The sequence below is a fragment of the Taurulus bubalis genome, assembly GCF_910589615.1.
Source record: "Taurulus bubalis genome assembly, chromosome: 21".
In the NCBI taxonomy this organism is placed as follows: domain Eukaryota; kingdom Metazoa; phylum Chordata; class Actinopteri; order Perciformes; family Cottidae; genus Taurulus; species Taurulus bubalis.
In genome coordinates, this window is record NC_136609.1 from 4,001,101 (window position 1) to 4,023,057 (window position 21,957).

Below are 21,957 nucleotides of genomic sequence, written 5' to 3' on the forward strand. Positions count from 1 at the left end.
TGTCTTAACCCAAATGTCAGTTATCGTCCCGAGTTTCTCTTATTCTAGAGTACCAGGGGCACGAGACTCTAAATTGGCCAAATAGGGTCTTTAACTCAGGGGTGTGCTTAAGTGTGGGTCCACGGGGTCGGATGGTGAGCCTGGTTGGGGGGTTAGCTCCAGAGGTGGGTCTGGTTCTCCATGGGTCACTTGGCATAAATGTTTACCCAGGTTTGAGCACTTATGTTTCCCCGGTGTCAAATATGTCAGTGAGGTGGCACGCTGAAAAGCAGCATGTCCATCTCCACCTATGAATCACTTGGTTTATATTCAACATAATGATCAGGGGAGAGCGCGAACGCAGTCCCCCACTACCAGAAATTGTGCAGTCGAGATTCCCACATTTGGGGAATTTGCAGGGGTCAGCACAACCGCAGTGCAATGGCCGAGCCTCGCCCTGGGTGAACCACCTTGATGATCATGGTATCTCCCCTGCCAGGTAAGTATGCGTTGGAAGAGACAGAGACAGGGTGGCAATTCCCAGACACAGCCCTCCAGTTCACGGTTCACAGATGGCATAATCCCAGAGTTCAGAGCCTTTAGCACATTAGCTTCCCTTGGCAAGCAGTTTCTCCTTCTGAGAAAGCAAACACAGCCCCACGACCAAACGAAAGCCTGCAATCTAAACACGCTGATCACGGAAGAATCTTCGGAGCACCTTTCTTCCACAAAGTAGGGAAAAATGTCAGCGAGGAGAATCCGATTTGGCCCATTCAAAAGACCACACCCACTTTTCATGGCCACTGTGATCACGGGCAATTGGCATGACTCAGCACACCGGTTCACTGCATAACTTCCACTTTTCTGGACAAACTGCAGAAGAAACCAAAGGCTACAAAATGACCTCAGCCACAATCTGACACTGTGTCAGGGAACAGTATGCTGAACAGCAGCATGTCCATCTCCACCTATGAATCACTTGGTTTATATTCAACATAATGATCAGGGGAGAGCGCGAACGCAGTCCCCCACTACCAGAAATTGTGCAGTCGAGATTCCCACATTTGGGGAATTCGCAGGGGTCAGCACAACCGCAGTGCAATGGCCGAGCCTCGCCCTGGGTGAACCACCTTGATGATCATGGTATCTCCCCTGCCAGGTAAGTATGCGTTGGAAGAGACAGAGACAGGGTGGCAATTCCCAGACACAGCCCTCCAGTTCACGGTTCACAGATGGCATAATCCCAGAGTTCAGAGCCTTTACCACATTAGCTTCCCTTGGCAAGCAGTTTCTCCTTCTGAGAATTAAACACAGCCCCACGACCAAACGAAAGCCTGCAATCTAAACACGCTGATCACGGAAGAATCTTCGGAGCACCTTTCTTCCACAAAGTAGGGAAAAATGTCAGCGAGGAGAATCCGATTTGGCCCATTCAAAAGACCACACCCACTTTTCATGGCCACTGTGATCACGGGCAATTGGCATGACTCAGCACACCGGTTCACTGCATAACTTCCACTTTTCTGGACAAACTGCAGAAGAAACCAAAGGCTACAGAATGACCTCAGCCACAATCTGACACTGTCAGGGAACAGTATGCTGAACAGCAGCATGTCCATCTTCACCTATGAATCACTTGGTTTATATTCAACATAATGATCAGGGGAGAGCGCGAACGCAGTCCCCCACTACCAGAAATTGTGCAGTCGAGATTCCCACATTTGGGGAATTCGCAGGGGTCAGCACAACCGCAGTGCAATGGCCGAGCCTCGCCCTGGGTGAACCACCTTGATGATCATGGTATCTCCCCTGCCAGGTAAGTATGCGTTGGAAGAGACAGAGACAGGGTGGCAATTCCCAGACACAGCCCTCCAGTTCACGGTTCACAGATGGCATAATCCCAGAGTTCAGAGCCTTTACCACATTAGCTTCCCTTGGCAAGCAGTTTCTCCTTCTGAGAATTAAACACAGCCCCACGACCAAACGAAAGCCTGCAATCTAAACACGCTGATCACGGAAGAATCTTCGGAGCACCTTTCTTCCACAAAGTAGGGAAAAATGTCAGCGAGGAGAATCCGATTTGGCCCATTCAAAAGACCACACCCACTTTTCATGGCCACTGTGATCACGGGCAATTGGCATGACTCAGCACACCGGTTCACTGCATAACTTCCACTTTTCTGGACAAACTGCAGAAGAAACCAAAGGCTACAGAATGACCTCAGCCACAATCTGACACTGTCAGGGAACAGTATGCTGAACAGCAGCATGTCCATCTTCACCTATGAATCACTTGGTTTATATTCAACATAATGATCAGGGGAGAGCGCGAACGCAGTCCCCCACTACCAGAAATTGTGCAGTCGAGATTCCCACATTTGGGGAATTCGCAGGGGTCAGCACAACCGCAGTGCAATGGCCGAGCCTCGCCCTGGGTGAACCACCTTGATGATCATGGTATCTCCCCTGCCAGGTAAGTATGTGTTGGAAGAGACAGAGACAGGGTGGCAATTCCCAGACACAGCCCTCCAGTTCACGGTTCACAGATGGCATAATCCCAGAGTTCAGAGCCTTTACCACATTAGCTTCCCTTGGCAAGCAGTTTCTCCTTCTGAGAATTAAACACAGCCCCACGACCAAACGAAAGCCTGCAATCTAAACACGCTGATCACGGAAGAATCTTCGGAGCACCTTTCTTCCACAAAGTAGGGAAAAATGTCAGCGAGGAGAATCCGATTTGGCCCATTCAAAAGACCACACCCACTTTTCATGGCCACTGTGATCACGGGCAATTGGCATGACTCAGCACACCGGTTCACTGCATAACTTCCACTTTTCTGGACAAACTGCAGAAGAAACCAAAGGCTACAAAATGACCTCAGCCACAATCTGACACTGTGTCAGGGAACAGTATGCTGAACAGCAGCATGTCCATCTCCACCTATGAATCACTTGGTTTATATTCAACATAATGATCAGGGGAGAGCGCGAACGCAGTCCCCCACTACCAGAAATTGTGCAGTCGAGATTCCCACATTTGGGGAATTCGCAGGGGTCAGCACAACCGCAGTGCAATGGCCGAGCCTCGCCCTGGGTGAACCACCTTGATGATCATGGTATCTCCCCTGCCAGGTAAGTATGCGTTGGAAGAGACAGAGACAGGGTGGCAATTCCCAGACACAGCCCTCCAGTTCACGGTTCACAGATGGCATAATCCCAGAGTTCAGAGCCTTTAGCACATTAGCTTCCCTTGGCAAGCAGTTTCTCCTTCTGAGAAAGCAAACACAGCCCCACAATAAATGCCATTGGGGTGTGTACAATGGGACTACCTGTATTGCCCATACTAATGCAGTTGCAATGTCATTCTAATGTCTTAACCCAAATGTCAGTTATCGTCCCGAGTTTCTCTTATTCTAGAGTACCAGGGGCACGAGACTCTAAATTGGCCAAATAGGGTCTTTAACTCAGGGGTGTGCTTAAGTGTGGGTCCACGGGGTCGGATGGTGAGCCTGGTTGGGGGGTTAGCTCCAGAGGTGGGTCTGGTTCTCCATGGGTCACTTGGCATAAATGTTTACCCAGGTTTGAGCACTTATGTTTCCCCGGTGTCAAATATGTCAGTGAGGTGGCACGCTGAAAAGCAGCATGTCCATCTCCACCTATGAATCACTTGGTTTATATTCAACATAATGATCAGGGGAGAGCGCGAACGCAGTCCCCCACTACCAGAAATTGTGCAGTCGAGATTCCCACATTTGGGGAATTCGCAGGGGTCAGCACAACCGCAGTGCAATGGCCGAGCCTCGCCCTGGGTGAACCACCTTGATGATCATGGTATCTCCCCTGCCAGGTAAGTATGCGTTGGAAGAGACAGAGACAGGGTGGCAATTCCCAGACACAGCCCTCCAGTTCACGGTTCACAGATGGCATAATCCCAGAGTTCAGAGCCTTTAGCACATTAGCTTCCCTTGGCAAGCAGTTTCTCCTTCTGAGAAAGCAAACACAGCCCCACGACCAAACGAAAGCCTGCAATCTAAACACGCTGATCACGGAAGAATCTTCGGAGCACCTTTCTTCCACAAAGTAGGGAAAAATGTCAGCGAGGAGAATCCGATTTGGCCCATTCAAAAGACCACACCCACTTTTCATGGCCACTGTGATCACGGGCAATTGGCATGACTCAGCACACCGGTTCACTGCATAACTTCCACTTTTCTGGACAAACTGCAGAAGAAACCAAAGGCTACAGAATGACCTCAGCCACAATCTGACACTGTGTCAGGGAACAGTATGCTGAACAGCAGCATGTCCATCTTCACCTATGAATCACTTGGTTTATATTCAACATAATGATCAGGGGAGAGCGCGAACGCAGTCCCCCACTACCAGAAATTGTGCAGTCGAGATTCCCACATTTGGGGAATTCGCAGGGGTCAGCACAACCGCAGTGCAATGGCCGAGCCTCGCCCTGGGTGAACCACCTTGATGATCATGGTATCTCCCCTGCCAGGTAAGTATGCGTTGGAAGAGACAGAGACAGGGTGGCAATTCCCAGACACAGCCCTCCAGTTCACGGTTCACAGATGGCATAATCCCAGAGTTCAGAGCCTTTAGCACATTAGCTTCCCTTGGCAAGCAGTTTCTCCTTCTGAGAAAGCAAACACAGCCCCACGACCAAACGAAAGCCTGCAATCTAAACACGCTGATCACGGAAGAATCTTCGGAGCACCTTTCTTCCACAAAGTAGGGAAAAATGTCAGCGAGGAGAATCCGATTTGGCCCATTCAAAAGACCACACCCACTTTTCATGGCCACTGTGATCACGGGCAATTGGCATGACTCAGCACACCGGTTCACTGCATAACTTCCACTTTTCTGGACAAACTGCAGAAGAAACCAAAGGCTACAAAATGACCTCAGCCACAATCTGACACTGTGTCAGGGAACAGTATGCTGAACAGCAGCATGTCCATCTCCACCTATGAATCACTTGGTTTATATTCAACATAATGATCAGGGGAGAGCGCGAACGCAGTCCCCCACTACCAGAAATTGTGCAGTCGAGATTCCCACATTTGGGGAATTCGCAGGGGTCAGCACAACCGCAGTGCAATGGCCGAGCCTCGCCCTGGGTGAACCACCTTGATGATCATGGTATCTCCCCTGCCAGGTAAGTATGCGTTGGAAGAGACAGAGACAGGGTGGCAATTCCCAGACACAGCCCTCCAGTTCACGGTTCACAGATGGCATAATCCCAGAGTTCAGAGCCTTTAGCACACTAGCTTCCCTTGGCAAGCAGTTTCTCCTTCTGAGAAAGCAAACACAGCCCCACAATAAATGCCATTGGGGTGTGTACAATGGGACTACCTGTATTGCCCATACTAATGCAGTTGCAATGTCATTCTAATGTCTTAACCCAAATGTCAGTTATCGTCCCGAGTTTCTCTTATTCTAGAGTACCAGGGGCACGAGACTCTAAATTGGCCAAATAGGGTCTTTAACTCAGGGGTGTGCTTAAGTGTGGGTCCACGGGGTCGGATGGTGAGCCTGGTTGGGGGGTTAGCTCCAGAGGTGGGTCTGGTTCTCCATGGGTCACTTGGCATAAATGTTTACCCAGGTTTGAGCACTTATGTTTCCCCGGTGTCAAATATGTCAGTGAGGTGGCACGCTGAAAAGCAGCATGTCCATCTCCACCTATGAATCACTTGGTTTATATTCAACATAATGATCAGGGGAGAGCGCGAACGCAGTCCCCCACTACCAGAAATTGTGCAGTCGAGATTCCCACATTTGGGGAATTCGCAGGGGTCAGCACAACCGCAGTGCAATGGCCGAGCCTCGCCCTGGGTGAACCACCTTGATGATCATGGTATCTCCCCTGCCAGGTAAGTATGCGTTGGAAGAGACAGAGACAGGGTGGCAATTCCCAGACACAGCCCTCCAGTTCACGGTTCACAGATGGCATAATCCCAGAGTTCAGAGCCTTTACCACATTAGCTTCCCTTGGCAAGCAGTTTCTCCTTCTGAGAATTAAACACAGCCCCACGACCAAACGAAAGCCTGCAATCTAAACACGCTGATCACGGAAGAATCTTCGGAGCACCTTTCTTCCACAAAGTAGGGAAAAATGTCAGCGAGGAGAATCCGATTTGGCCCATTCAAAAGACCACACCCACTTTTCATGGCCACTGTGATCACGGGCAATTGGCATGACTCAGCACACCGGTTCACTGCATAACTTCCACTTTTCTGGACAAACTGCAGAAGAAACCAAAGGCTACAGAATGACCTCAGCCACAATCTGACACTGTCAGGGAACAGTATGCTGAACAGCAGCATGTCCATCTTCACCTATGAATCACTTGGTTTATATTCAACATAATGATCAGGGGAGAGCGCGAACGCAGTCCCCCACTACCAGAAATTGTGCAGTCGAGATTCCCACATTTGGGGAATTCGCAGGGGTCAGCACAACCGCAGTGCAATGGCCGAGCCTCGCCCTGGGTGAACCACCTTGATGATCATGGTATCTCCCCTGCCAGGTAAGTATGTGTTGGAAGAGACAGAGACAGGGTGGCAATTCCCAGACACAGCCCTCCAGTTCACGGTTCACAGATGGCATAATCCCAGAGTTCAGAGCCTTTACCACATTAGCTTCCCTTGGCAAGCAGTTTCTCCTTCTGAGAATTAAACACAGCCCCACGACCAAACGAAAGCCTGCAATCTAAACACGCTGATCACGGAAGAATCTTCGGAGCACCTTTCTTCCACAAAGTAGGGAAAAATGTCAGCGAGGAGAATCCGATTTGGCCCATTCAAAAGACCACACCCACTTTTCATGGCCACTGTGATCACGGGCAATTGGCATGACTCAGCACACCGGTTCACTGCATAACTTCCACTTTTCTGGACAAACTGCAGAAGAAACCAAAGGCTACAGAATGACCTCAGCCACAATCTGACACTGTGTCAGGGAACAGTATGCTGAACAGCAGCATGTCCATCTTCACCTATGAATCACTTGGTTTATATTCAACATAATGATCAGGGGAGAGCGCGAACGCAGTCCCCCACTACCAGAAATTGTGCAGTCGAGATTCCCACATTTGGGGAATTCGCAGGGGTCAGCACAACCGCAGTGCAATGGCCGAGCCTCGCCCTGGGTGAACCACCTTGATGATCATGGTATCTCCCCTGCCAGGTAAGTATGTGTTGGAAGAGACAGAGACAGGGTGGCAATTCCCAGACACAGCCCTCCAGTTCACGGTTCACAGATGGCATAATCCCAGAGTTCAGAGCCTTTAGCACATTAGCTTCCCTTGGCAAGCAGTTTCTCCTTCTGAGAATTAAACACAGCCCCACGACCAAACGAAAGCCTGCAATCTAAACACGCTGATCACGGAAGAATCTTCGGAGCACCTTTCTTCCACAAAGTAGGGAAAAATGTCAGCGAGGAGAATCCGATTTGGCCCATTCAAAAGACCACACCCACTTTTCATGGCCACTGTGATCACGGGCAATTGGCATGACTCAGCACACCGGTTCACTGCATAACTTCCACTTTTCTGGACAAACTGCAGAAGAAACCAAAGGCTACAGAATGACCTCAGCCACAATCTGACACTGTCATGGAACAGTATGCTGAACAGCAGCATGTCCATCTTCACCTATGAATCACTTGGTTTATATTCAACATAATGATCAGGGGAGAGCGCGAACGCAGTCCCCCACTACCAGAAATTGTGCAGTCGAGATTCCCACATTTGGGGAATTCGCAGGGGTCAGCACAACCGCAGTGCAATGGCCGAGCCTCGCCCTGGGTGAACCACCTTGATGATCATGGTATCTCCCCTGCCAGGTAAGTATGTGTTGGAAGAGACAGAGACAGGGTGGCAATTCCCAGACACAGCCCTCCAGTTCACGGTTCACAGATGGCATAATCCCAGAGTTCAGAGCCTTTACCACATTAGCTTCCCTTGGCAAGCAGTTTCTCCTTCTGAGAATTAAACACAGCCCCACGACCAAACGAAAGCCTGCAATCTAAACACGCTGATCACGGAAGAATCTTCGGAGCACCTTTCTTCCACAAAGTAGGGAAAAATGTCAGCGAGGAGAATCCGATTTGGCCCATTCAAAAGACCACACCCACTTTTCATGGCCACTGTGATCACGGGCAATTGGCATGACTCAGCACACCGGTTCACTGCATAACTTCCACTTTTCTGGACAAACTGCAGAAGAAACCAAAGGCTACAGAATGACCTCAGCCACAATCTGACACTGTGTCAGGGAACAGTATGCTGAACAGCAGCATGTCCATCTTCACCTATGAATCACTTGGTTTATATTCAACATAATGATCAGGGGAGAGCGCGAACGCAGTCCCCCACTACCAGAAATTGTGCAGTCGAGATTCCCACATTTGGGGAATTCGCAGGGGTCAGCACAACCGCAGTGCAATGGCCGAGCCTCGCCCTGGGTGAACCACCTTGATGATCATGGTATCTCCCCTGCCAGGTAAGTATGCGTTGGAAGAGACAGAGACAGGGTGGCAATTCCCAGACACAGCCCTCCAGTTCACGGTTCACAGATGGCATAATCCCAGAGTTCAGAGCCTTTAGCACATTAGCTTCCCTTGGCAAGCAGTTTCTCCTTCTGAGAAAGCAAACACAGCCCCACAATAAATGCCATTGGGGTGTGTACAATGGGACTACCTGTATTGCCCATACTAATGCAGTTGCAATGTCATTCTAATGTCTTAACCCAAATGTCAGTTATCGTCCCGAGTTTCTCTTATTCTAGAGTACCAGGGGCACGAGACTCTAAATTGGCCAAATAGGGTCTTTAACTCAGGGGTGTGCTTAAGTGTGGGTCCACGGGGTCGGATGGTGAGCCTGGTTGGGGGGTTAGCTCCAGAGGTGGGTCTGGTTCTCCATGGGTCACTTGGCATAAATGTTTACCCAGGTTTGAGCACTTATGTTTCCCCGGTGTCAAATATGTCAGTGAGGTGGCACGCTGAAAAGCAGCATGTCCATCTCCACCTATGAATCACTTGGTTTATATTCAACATAATGATCAGGGGAGAGCGCGAACGCAGTCCCCCACTACCAGAAATTGTGCAGTCGAGATTCCCACATTTGGGGAATTCGCAGGGGTCAGCACAACCGCAGTGCAATGGCCGAGCCTCGCCCTGGGTGAACCACCTTGATGATCATGGTATCTCCCCTGCCAGGTAAGTATGCGTTGGAAGAGACAGAGACAGGGTGGCAATTCCCAGACACAGCCCTCCAGTTCACGGTTCACAGATGGCATAATCCCAGAGTTCAGAGCCTTTAGCACATTAGCTTCCCTTGGCAAGCAGTTTCTCCTTCTGAGAAAGCAAACACAGCCCCACGACCAAACGAAAGCCTGCAATCTAAACACGCTGATCACGGAAGAATCTTCGGAGCACCTTTCTTCCACAAAGTAGGGAAAAATGTCAGCGAGGAGAATCCGATTTGGCCCATTCAAAAGACCACACCCACTTTTCATGGCCACTGTGATCACGGGCAATTGGCATGACTCAGCACACCGGTTCACTGCATAACTTCCACTTTTCTGGACAAACTGCAGAAGAAACCAAAGGCTACAGAATGACCTCAGCCACAATCTGACACTGTGTCAGGGAACAGTATGCTGAACAGCAGCATGTCCATCTTCACCTATGAATCACTTGGTTTATATTCAACATAATGATCAGGGGAGAGCGCGAACGCAGTCCCCCACTACCAGAAATTGTGCAGTCGAGATTCCCACATTTGGGGAATTCGCAGGGGTCAGCACAACCGCAGTGCAATGGCCGAGCCTCGCCCTGGGTGAACCACCTTGATGATCATGGTATCTCCCCTGCCAGGTAAGTATGCGTTGGAAGAGACAGAGACAGGGTGGCAATTCCCAGACACAGCCCTCCAGTTCACGGTTCACAGATGGCATAATCCCAGAGTTCAGAGCCTTTAGCACATTAGCTTCCCTTGGCAAGCAGTTTCTCCTTCTGAGAAAGCAAACACAGCCCCACGACCAAACGAAAGCCTGCAATCTAAACACGCTGATCACGGAAGAATCTTCGGAGCACCTTTCTTCCACAAAGTAGGGAAAAATGTCAGCGAGGAGAATCCGATTTGGCCCATTCAAAAGACCACACCCACTTTTCATGGCCACTGTGATCACGGGCAATTGGCATGACTCAGCACACCGGTTCACTGCATAACTTCCACTTTTCTGGACAAACTGCAGAAGAAACCAAAGGCTACAGAATGACCTCAGCCACAATCTGACACTGTGTCAGGGAACAGTATGCTGAACAGCAGCATGTCCATCTCCACCTATGAATCACTTGGTTTATATTCAACATAGTGATCAGGGGAGAGCGCGAACGCAGTCCCCCACTACCAGAAATTGTGCAGTCGAGATTCCCACATTTGGGGAATTCGCAGGGGTCAGCACAACCGCAGTGCAATGGCCGAGCCTCGCCCTGGGTGAACCACCTTGATGATCATGGTATCTCCCCTGCCAGGTAAGTATGCGTTGGAAGAGACAGAGACAGGGTGGCAATTCCCAGACACAGCCCTCCAGTTCACGGTTCACAGATGGCATAATCCCAGAGTTCAGAGCCTTTACCACATTAGCTTCCCTTGGCAAGCAGTTTCTCCTTCTGAGAATTAAACACAGCCCCACGACCAAACGAAAGCCTGCAATCTAAACACGCTGATCACGGAAGAATCTTCGGAGCACCTTTCTTCCACAAAGTAGGGAAAAATGTCAGCGAGGAGAATCCGATTTGGCCCATTCAAAAGACCACACCCACTTTTCATGGCCACTGTGATCACGGGCAATTGGCATGACTCAGCACACCGGTTCACTGCATAACTTCCACTTTTCTGGACAAACTGCAGAAGAAACCAAAGGCTACAGAATGACCTCAGCCACAATCTGACACTGTGTCAGGGAACAGTATGCTGAACAGCAGCATGTCCATCTTCACCTATGAATCACTTGGTTTATATTCAACATAATGATCAGGGGAGAGCGCGAACGCAGTCCCCCACTACCAGAAATTGTGCAGTCGAGATTCCCACATTTGGGGAATTCGCAGGGGTCAGCACAACCGCAGTGCAATGGCCGAGCCTCGCCCTGGGTGAACCACCTTGATGATCATGGTATCTCCCCTGCCAGGTAAGTATGTGTTGGAAGAGACAGAGACAGGGTGGCAATTCCCAGACACAGCCCTCCAGTTCACGGTTCACAGATGGCATAATCCCAGAGTTCAGAGCCTTTACCACATTAGCTTCCCTTGGCAAGCAGTTTCTCCTTCTGAGAATTAAACACAGCCCCACGACCAAACGAAAGCCTGCAATCTAAACACGCTGATCACGGAAGAATCTTCGGAGCACCTTTCTTCCACAAAGTAGGGAAAAATGTCAGCGAGGAGAATCCGATTTGGCCCATTCAAAAGACCACACCCACTTTTCATGGCCACTGTGATCACGGGCAATTGGCATGACTCAGCACACCGGTTCACTGCATAACTTCCACTTTTCTGGACAAACTGCAGAAGAAACCAAAGGCTACAGAATGACCTCAGCCACAATCTGACACTGTCAGGGAACAGTATGCTGAACAGCAGCATGTCCATCTTCACCTATGAATCACTTGGTTTATATTCAACATAATGATCAGGGGAGAGCGCGAACGCAGTCCCCCACTACCAGAAATTGTGCAGTCGAGATTCCCACATTTGGGGAATTCGCAGGGGTCAGCACAACCGCAGTGCAATGGCCGAGCCTCGCCCTGGGTGAACCACCTTGATGATCATGGTATCTCCCCTGCCAGGTAAGTATGCGTTGGAAGAGACAGAGACAGGGTGGCAATTCCCAGACACAGCCCTCCAGTTCACGGTTCACAGATGGCATAATCCCAGAGTTCAGAGCCTTTACCACATTAGCTTCCCTTGGCAAGCAGTTTCTCCTTCTGAGAAAGCAAACACAGCCCCACAATAAATGCCATTGGGGTGTGTACAATGGGACTACCTGTATTGCCCATACTAATGCAGTTGCAATGTCATTCTAATGTCTTAACCCAAATGTCAGTTATCGTCCCGAGTTTCTCTTATTCTAGAGTACCAGGGGCACGAGACTCTAAATTGGCCAAATAGGGTCTTTAACTCAGGGGTGTGCTTAAGTGTGGGTCCACGGGGTCGGATGGTGAGCCTGGTTGGGGGGTTAGCTCCAGAGGTGGGTCTGGTTCTCCATGGGTCACTTGGCATAAATGTTTACCCAGGTTTGAGCACTTATGTTTCCCCGGTGTCAAATATGTCAGTGAGGTGGCACGCTGAAAAGCAGCATGTCCATCTCCACCTATGAATCACTTGGTTTATATTCAACATAATGATCAGGGGAGAGCGCGAACGCAGTCCCCCACTACCAGAAATTGTGCAGTCGAGATTCCCACATTTGGGGAATTCGCAGGGGTCAGCACAACCGCAGTGCAATGGCCGAGCCTCACCCTGGGTGAACCACCTTGATGATCATGGTATCTCCCCTGCCAGGTAAGTATGCGTTGGAAGAGACAGAGACAGGGTGGCAATTCCCAGACACAGCCGTCCAGTTCACGGTTCACAGATGGCATAATCCCAGAGTTCAGAGCCTTTAGCACATTAGCTTCCCTTGGCAAGCAGTTTCTCCTTCTGAGAATTAAACACAGCCCCACGACCAAACGAAAGCCTGCAATCTAAACACGCTGATCACGGAAGAATCTTCGGAGCACCTTTCTTCCACAAAGTAGGGAAAAATGTCAGCGAGGAGAATCCGATTTGGCCCATTCAAAAGACCACACCCACTTTTCATGGCCACTGTGATCACGGGCAATTGGCATGACTCAGCACACCGGTTCACTGCATAACTTCCACTTTTCTGGACAAACTGCAGAAGAAACCAAAGGCTACAAAATGACCTCAGCCACAATCTGACACTGTGTCAGGGAACAGTATGCTGAACAGCAGCATGTCCATCTCCACCTATGAATCACTTGGTTTATATTCAACATAATGATCAGGGGAGAGCGCGAACGCAGTCCCCCACTACCAGAAATTGTGCAGTCGAGATTCCCACATTTGGGGAATTCGCAGGGGTCAGCACAACCGCAGTGCAATGGCCGAGCCTCGCCCTGGGTGAACCACCTTGATGATCATGGTATCTCCCCTGCCAGGTAAGTATGTGTTGGAAGAGACAGAGACAGGGTGGCAATTCCCAGACACAGCCCTCCAGTTCACGGTTCACAGATGGCATAATCCCAGAGTTCAGAGCCTTTACCACATTAGCTTCCCTTGGCAAGCAGTTTCTCCTTCTGAGAAAGCAAACACAGCCCCACGACCAAACGAAAGCCTGCAATCTAAACACGCTGATCACGGAAGAATCTTCGGAGCACCTTTCTTCCACAAAGTAGGGAAAAATGTCAGCGAGGAGAATCCGATTTGGCCCATTCAAAAGACCACACCCACTTTTCATGGCCACTGTGATCACGGGCAATTGGCATGACTCAGCACACCGGTTCACTGCATAACTTCCACTTTTCTGGACAAACTGCAGAAGAAACCAAAGGCTACAAAATGACCTCAGCCACAATCTGACACTGTGTCAGGGAACAGTATGCTGAACAGCAGCATGTCCATCTCCACCTATGAATCACTTGGTTTATATTCAACATAATGATCAGGGGAGAGCGCGAACGCAGTCCCCCACTACCAGAAATTGTGCAGTCGAGATTCCCACATTTGGGGAATTCGCAGGGGTCAGCACAACTGCAGTGCAATGGCCGAGCCTCGCCCTGGGTGAACCACCTTGATGATCATGGTATCTCCCCTGCCAGGTAAGTATGCGTTGGAAGAGACAGAGACAGGGTGGCAATTCCCAGACACAGCCCTCCAGTTCACGGTTCACAGATGGCATAATCCCAGAGAGCCTTTACCACATTAGCTTCCCTTGGCAAGCAGTTTCTCCTTCTGAGAATTAAACACAGCCCCACGACCAAACGAAAGCCTGCAATCTAAACACGCTGATCACGGAAGAATCTTCGGAGCACCTTTCTTCCACAAAGTAGGGAAAAATGTCAGCGAGGAGAATCCGATTTGGCCCATTCAAAAGACCACACCCACTTTTCATGGCCACTGTGATCACGGGCAATTGGCATGACTCAGCACACCGGTTCACTGCATAACTTCCACTTTTCTGGACAAACTGCAGAAGAAACCAAAGGCTACAGAATGACCTCAGCCACAATCTGACACTGTGTCAGGGAACAGTATGCTGAACAGCAGCATGTCCATCTTCACCTATGAATCACTTGGTTTATATTCAACATAATGATCAGGGGAGAGCGCGAACGCAGTCCCCCACTACCAGAAATTGTGCAGTCGAGATTCCCACATTTGGGGAATTCGCAGGGGTCAGCACAACCGCAGTGCAATGGCCGAGCCTCGCCCTGGGTGAACCACCTTGATGATCATGGTATCTCCCCTGCCAGGTAAGTATGTGTTGGAAGAGACAGAGACAGGGTGGCAATTCCCAGACACAGCCCTCCAGTTCACGGTTCACAGATGGCATAATCCCAGAGTTCAGAGCCTTTACCACATTAGCTTCCCTTGGCAAGCAGTTTCTCCTTCTGAGAATTAAACACAGCCCCACGACCAAACGAAAGCCTGCAATCTAAACACGCTGATCACGGAAGAATCTTCGGAGCACCTTTCTTCCACAAAGTAGGGAAAAATGTCAGCGAGGAGAATCCGATTTGGCCTATTCAAAAGACCACACCCACTTTTCATGGCCACTGTGATCACGGGCAATTGGCATGACTCAGCACACCGGTTCACTGCATAACTTCCACTTTTCTGGACAAACTGCAGAAGAAACCAAAGGCTACAGAATGACCTCAGCCACAATCTGACACTGTGTCAGGGAACAGTATGCTGAACAGCAGCATGTCCATCTTCACCTATGAATCACTTGGTTTATATTCAACATAATGATCAGGGGAGAGCACGAACGCAGTCCCCCACTACCAGAAATTGTGCAGTCGAGATTCCCACATTTGGGGAATTCGCAGGGGTCAGCACAACCGCAGTGCAATGGCCGAGCCTCGCCCTGGGTGAACCACCTTGATGATCATGGTATCTCCCCTGCCAGGTAAGTATGCGTTGGAAGAGACAGAGACAGGGTGGCAATTCCCAGACACAGCCCTCCAGTTCACGGTTCACAGATGGCATAATCCCAGAGTTCAGAGCCTTTACCACATTAGCTTCCCTTGGCAAGCAGTTTCTCCTTCTGAGAAAGCAAACACAGCCCCACAATAAATGCCATTGGGGTGTGTACAATGGGACTACCTGTATTGCCCATACTAATGCAGTTGCAATGTCATTCTAATGTCTTAACCCAAATGTCAGTTATCGTCCCGAGTTTCTCTTATTCTAGAGTACCAGGGGCACGAGACTCTAAATTGGCCAAATAGGGTCTTTAACTCAGGGGTGTGCTTAAGTGTGGGTCCACGGGGTCGGATGGTGAGCCTGGTTGGGGGGTTAGCTCCAGAGGTGGGTCTGGTTCTCCATGGGTCACTTGGCATAAATGTTTACCCAGGTTTGAGCACTTATGTTTCCCCGGTGTCAAATATGTCAGGGAGGTGGCACGCTGAAAAGCAGCATGTCCATCTCCACCTATGAATCACTTGGTTTATATTCAACATAATGATCAGGGGAGAGCGCGAACGCAGTCCCCCACTACCAGAAATTGTGCAGTCGAGATTCCCACATTTGGGGAATTCGCAGAGCTCAAGTCTACGGTCGTGCAAATTATACAGTGACTGTAGAAAATAAAGCCTCGTGATTAGTCAGTTAGACTGTAGACTTCCAATGAATTCGTCGGAACTGACTGTAGACAACCAATCACAAGGCCAATTGCAAGCTCATGAATATTCATGAGCGAGAAATCCAAATTCAACATTACAAATGTACCTGCCGTGGTGAATTTACAGTGTTTTCGGTGAGACTGAACTAATTTCTTCTTCATAACTATTCATACAATCACTGTTCATACTGCCCAATTGTCTTGTGATGTCGGACCTAGTGTTAACGTTAGCTAGCTCGTTCGCTAGCGTTCAGACGTGCCTAAAAATGTAGCGGCTAGCTAATGTGACTTTGCCTCGCTACTAGTTCACGGTTACCATCTCTTATTACAATATCTTCTAAAGTATATATTGTATTGGTTATACTGACTACTGTCAATATCTCTTGCATCTCGTGTTAACCCGTTAAGTCCTGATGCTTGAGTACGTGTCCGGTAAGGTAAGGTTAACGTTATCTAGCGCCTCTAAATAGAATCTCTTTAATCATAATTAAGCTGGTTTAAGAATATCAATGTGAATGTGAATGGTTTATGAATTAAGCAGAATTGTTTTCCCGCTGGCTGCTTCCCAGGCTGTGGTTATGACGGGGTTATACAGAATATGGAATATCTTACTGGCAATGACATGCACACTTGGAGTTATGAGCAAACACACAAAACGTAACATAAAACAAGCTGAAAAGTTCATAACATATCAGAGAAATCAGTCATTCTTGTAGGCCCAGGACTTATGAGATATGATATATGAGTTATAACATTATAGAAACTCAACCCAGAGATCTCTATTCTGAGGAGCTGCCGTTGTCACCCTGCCCTCGTCCTCCTCCTCTTCCTCCTTGGGATGATATCAAAGGTCTGTTGTACTCTGACGTTCATTGTTATATTAGTCATGTACTATTATAACAAAACAATACCTAATGTAATAATAATAACACTATTTTGTTGTTGTGGTGTTACTTGACAGTGTATTTCAGTTACGGAAATGGCGACCCCCAAAATCTGCATCTTTAACCCAGAGGCCCCTGGAAATCGCCAACAAGCCATCGTAACAGCCACCAAAGAAGCCCATGACTTTAAGAAGACGAGACCGTTCCCCAACCCGCCACAGGAGCTGCTGAACCAGACCTCGGCCCTGGCCCATGCTGATGTGCTCCTTCGTGCAGAGGGTGCTACCTCTCCATCGCGTCAAATTTGTCTGGGAAAGCTGGTGGTTCCATTCGGCCAGAATGAAAATGCCCCATTTCACTGGCTTGTGGCAAATTATGTGGGCTACATGAAGTAGTAAGCATGTTATATTATCATTATATCAATACAAGTGTAGGCTATGCATTTCAAATACACTTGTTATAGCCTGCTTAAAAAAATCTATGTGTTTGCATCATCAGTGTTTATTATTCATCTTTACACATCATCTCAATTGCAGTAATATTAATAATATAAATACTAAGTTGATGTATTGATTCCAGCATACTGGACAAGCACAGCCTGGAGTGCACAAACACCCAGGGAAAGGGAAAGGTGGGGAACCAGTGGGTGAAGGACTACCTCACTGAGTATGCAGAGAGCTTCCCACAAGTCTCCTCGAGGTCAACATCGACAAGTGTATCTATGGCCAGAGAGGTGTTGAGCATCACACCTTTCAGGAGTTGTGGGAGCTCTACAGACAGTACCTCACTCAGAAGGACAGGCCAGACCTGGTCAGTGCTGAGCAGAGGGAGCTCACTCAGAAGGCCTAGAGTTCTGTGAGGAGGTGGCTGCACACACCAGTGACCCACATCACCAGCGTGCAGATGAAGCGGTTCAGGAAGTTTATTAGGGAGAAGGAGCAAGTGAGTGTTCATTTGATTACTAAATTGTTATGAAACATGAAGAGCAGATTAGCAGAATAAATTTAAATTGTTTCTTTGTCCGGGAATCGCAGGTTAGCACCAGGTGTGATCCCTCATCATGGCCAGGTGATGTCGCTGAACTGGTGGCTTTAACCCAGGCTGCTGAAGGTAAGAGAGATACATAATTCAAAGACATCAAAACCTTTGCTAGAAAATATAATAATACAAAACTATTTTGGTGTTCATTTCTTAGACTTGCTCAAGTACCAAGAGCCTGCATCTATGGGCAAGACTAGTCACGTTACTAACATAAATATGCTATTGCAAAGTTCAGTAAATACACTTACCCATCCCAAATGGATCCCTTTCATTGGCGTTGTCCTCTAGGGTTAGAGGTTTATCTACAGGACACTGAAGCTCCGCCATCCACTCCAACATAGCTTTACTCAGGGTGAACTCTTCGCTGTGCCTCTTCTCTCCCAGTGAAGTTCTGGATGCGTCATCCGACACGTTTAGATGCTCAGATCTTGCTGTAAATCTCGTAGGATCTCGCGGGAAGAAGGCAGTGGAAGCGGAAATTCAACAGTATCTTTGAGATTTTGTTTTGTTTTTTTTGTGCAGAATTATCGCAATGAAATTAATATTTTCAAAAAGTCAGTATCGTATAGCATGGATCCGCGCTCGCTGACTCCTAAGGGTTAAGCTCATCACATGTGTTATTTTTAACATCTTAGTGTGCAAAGTAACTACACTTTTAGAAATAAATATGCTGGAGGGGCTTTGGTTTGTCCTCATAGGAGAACCCACTTTGGTTCCTGGTAGAACCTTTCCTCAAGGTTCCCTTTCAGAGGGTTCTACCTAGAACCAAGCATAACTAGTTTTACTCAGAACCACATGAGAAAGTTTCACCCAAAGTTTCCACAGAGAACCCTCATGTGGTGGAACGCTTTCACCAACAATCTTCTGTGGAGTTTCAATGCAGAACCTTTCCAACTTCTAAGGGACAACAAGGGCCAAGGGGCAAACAAGATCCACCATAAACCAAGGGTTCTATGTAGAACACACTATGGGTTCCTCATGAGGTTCATAAAGAACCAGGGCTGCACAACCCACATTTCTGGCTTCTTGCCGTCTGTGCTTTTAAAAATCCTTGAAGAAGGAAAGGGTTCTTCAAAAGCAAATGGTTCTGTGTAGAACCTCAGCCCTTCAGGAAGAACCTGTTTGGAACCCTTGTTTCTAAGAGTGTAGAAACTATAGCTGACAGATCAATGTAGTGGATTAAAAGTCTAAAGCACTATGAAATGGAAACAGGGTACTTCACAGCAAAGGGTCTGTATGTGGGTACTTTGGTACTTTCTACCATTGATTTGAGGAAGAGGAAGGAGGAAGAGGAGGAGAAAGGAAGCCTCTGACCAGAGTGGATTGAAAGAACATTAGAGTTCATCTTTTCTCTTCTTCCTGGTCTTATTCTCTTCCTTGTGGAAGACTTTTCTATCCAACTGCTTCTTCCAGCTCAGCTTGATGTTGTCGTTCAGCACCTGGTCCTTCAGCCTCTGTTTGAGCTGAAAGACAAAAACATTGACTTCCCTGAATGTGGCTGACAGAGAAGAAGTCTTCACTAAAGCGGTTGTTCCTTTACATCCTGCATCATGTCTCACACTGTCCTCATGAGAAATCTCTGCTGGAGAAGAACTCTGGTTTCCACTAGAGCAGCTTTGTTGTTTTATGTTGCCTGGACACAAGTCTACCTTCAGTAATGACAAGTCCATGTCTGCACTGCACATAGCACCTTTACGTTGTTCTTAGTAGTCAACTACCTCAAATATATCACCTGCTGGTTCTGTTGTTAATGTGAGGAAGATGTACCTGCTTCAAGAGGCCCTCCATCACCGCAGGGTCATTCTGATCCAGAGAGGAGCTTCTTTTCTGCAGCCTCATTTTCATCACTTGCTTTGCAACAGAAACTAAAACACAAACCACCTTCATCAGTTACAACATATCTGGCTGATAATAATCAACATCCTAAAATGTTTAAGACTTTGAATCATAAAAGAGAAAAGAATGGCATTTTTCTATCAGCGCAATCTTTAAATATCTCTGGTGCAAGAACACCTTAGCTTAGCTTAGTTTGGCATGGACTTAGCCTTAGCAATGGTGCATTACTGAGGCCAGCACTCTCCATCATCTGCAGTTGATCTACATATTCAATGTTGTTTATATCCATAACTTGACATCTTTAGATTATATTTTGCTCTATTTTGGATGTTTTTGGTTGTTTTCACTCTTCTTCTTTTTTACTGTATCTGCAAACGGAGCAAACCTAAATCCACATTTAAAGACTAAGTGAATGATATCTTTCCACAGTAGCAGATAAAGGCTGACTTGATGTTACAGTTCAGGGTCTCCCATTGTGCATTGGCACTAAATTCTGCTGAAGCACAATTCTCAATGAGACAAAGAGGTTCCAAAGGTTTTTAGTTCCTAAATGAGGAGTTACTTCCATCCGACCACTTCCATGCATCTCTGTTCCAAACATAGAGGACCATGTCCAGAACTTAGTGGCTCATGTCCCCAATTTAGAAGATCACGTCCCCAACTTAGAGGGGTCACGTCCCAAACCTAGAGTTTCACGACCCGAATTAGAGTCTAAGGCCCCAACCTAGAGGTTCATGAATAATGCAGCCCCACCAGCCCCTCTCACCCTGAACACAAACGGTTTGAGTCCCTTCCCTCTGGCAGGAGGCTGCGCTCCATCAGGACCTCACGCCACACAAACAGTTTCTTCCCGTCGGCAGTCGGACTCATCAACAGAGCCCGGGTCCCCCACTGACTGACTCTGACATCCCAAGGACAATGTCCTACTGGTCATTCCCCTGCACATCCCTTCATACCTGTTATATTTAAATACACTTGCCATTGTCATATTACACTTACATTTCACTTGTTTAAAGTACTGTTATATGTTTGTCTGTGCACTTTATTTAAATCTATTGTAAATGTGAATTTAACATGATCCTATTTCTTGCACTGTGTTTATTGTTTAATGTTATTCACCACCCTTGTATGTGAAAGCATATGTGGTAATAAATGGCTCTGATTCTGATTATTCAATACAACATGATGTTCAATATGGTCCACGAAGCATATACTTCTATATAACCAGAATAGTCACCTCCTGGTGGTCAGGAGAGAGAATGCAGCTTTAACACATGAAGCATAGACTTCTACACAACCAGAGGAGTCACCCCCTGGTGGTCAGAGAGAATGTGGCTTCAACACATGAAGCATATCATTATATACAACCAGAGGAGTCAACTCCTGCCACACAACCACAAAGAACAAATCATTAATTTTCTTATCAAATGAGATGGGTTCAAGTTGCATTGGTTCTTGCAGTGATGCTGCAGAGGGAGTGTTGCTATTGTAAATGCACTGACCTTCCACCATGATGTGTGAGACATAGTTACATTATATTATGTCTATAACATGAGTTGCCTTACAAATGTATTGGTGATTTAAAGCATTGTATAAACTAGTGGTTCTCAAATGGGGGTACGTGTGAAGGCACTCCAGGGTGTATGTGAGATTTGTAAAACATATATTTAAAATGAACATCCATTCAATAATCCTTTAAAAGAGTTATTTAGTAAGTATTCAATCAAATATAGTAAATTCATAAACTGAATTGTATATATTCTATATTAAATCAGACACTGATGGCTCAGCGCTGTGTATCTTTTTTTAACCATAAATGCCTCGTGCTGGTTAGGGGGTTCATGGTTGAAAAAATATTTCACAAGGTGTATCAAATCAGACAATTATCCCAACCTCCACCAAGTCTCAATGACCTTCGGGGAGAAAGGACAAAATTACAACATAATCTACACAGTTGTTTTTATGTTTTTTAATGACTTTTCCTCTTGCACCACTTGCAGGTTGATATTTACAAATATCTACTGGATTGATTGTTTGATATTTGGCTCACATATATGCATGGTCCACAGAGGATGAATGCTAATACCGTCGAATCTATTTACTCATAGTTATACATCTTTATAAACCACGAATGCATGCTTAATAAGTCAGTAACCTGTGGTTAACACTGTCACTTCACAGGAAGAAGCTGCTGGCTGTGGAGTTTGCATGTTTTCCCTAAGCCTGCATGGTTCTTCTTCCACACTCCAAACGCTGCACGTTGGGTTGATTGGTGATTCCAGTTTGCCCAT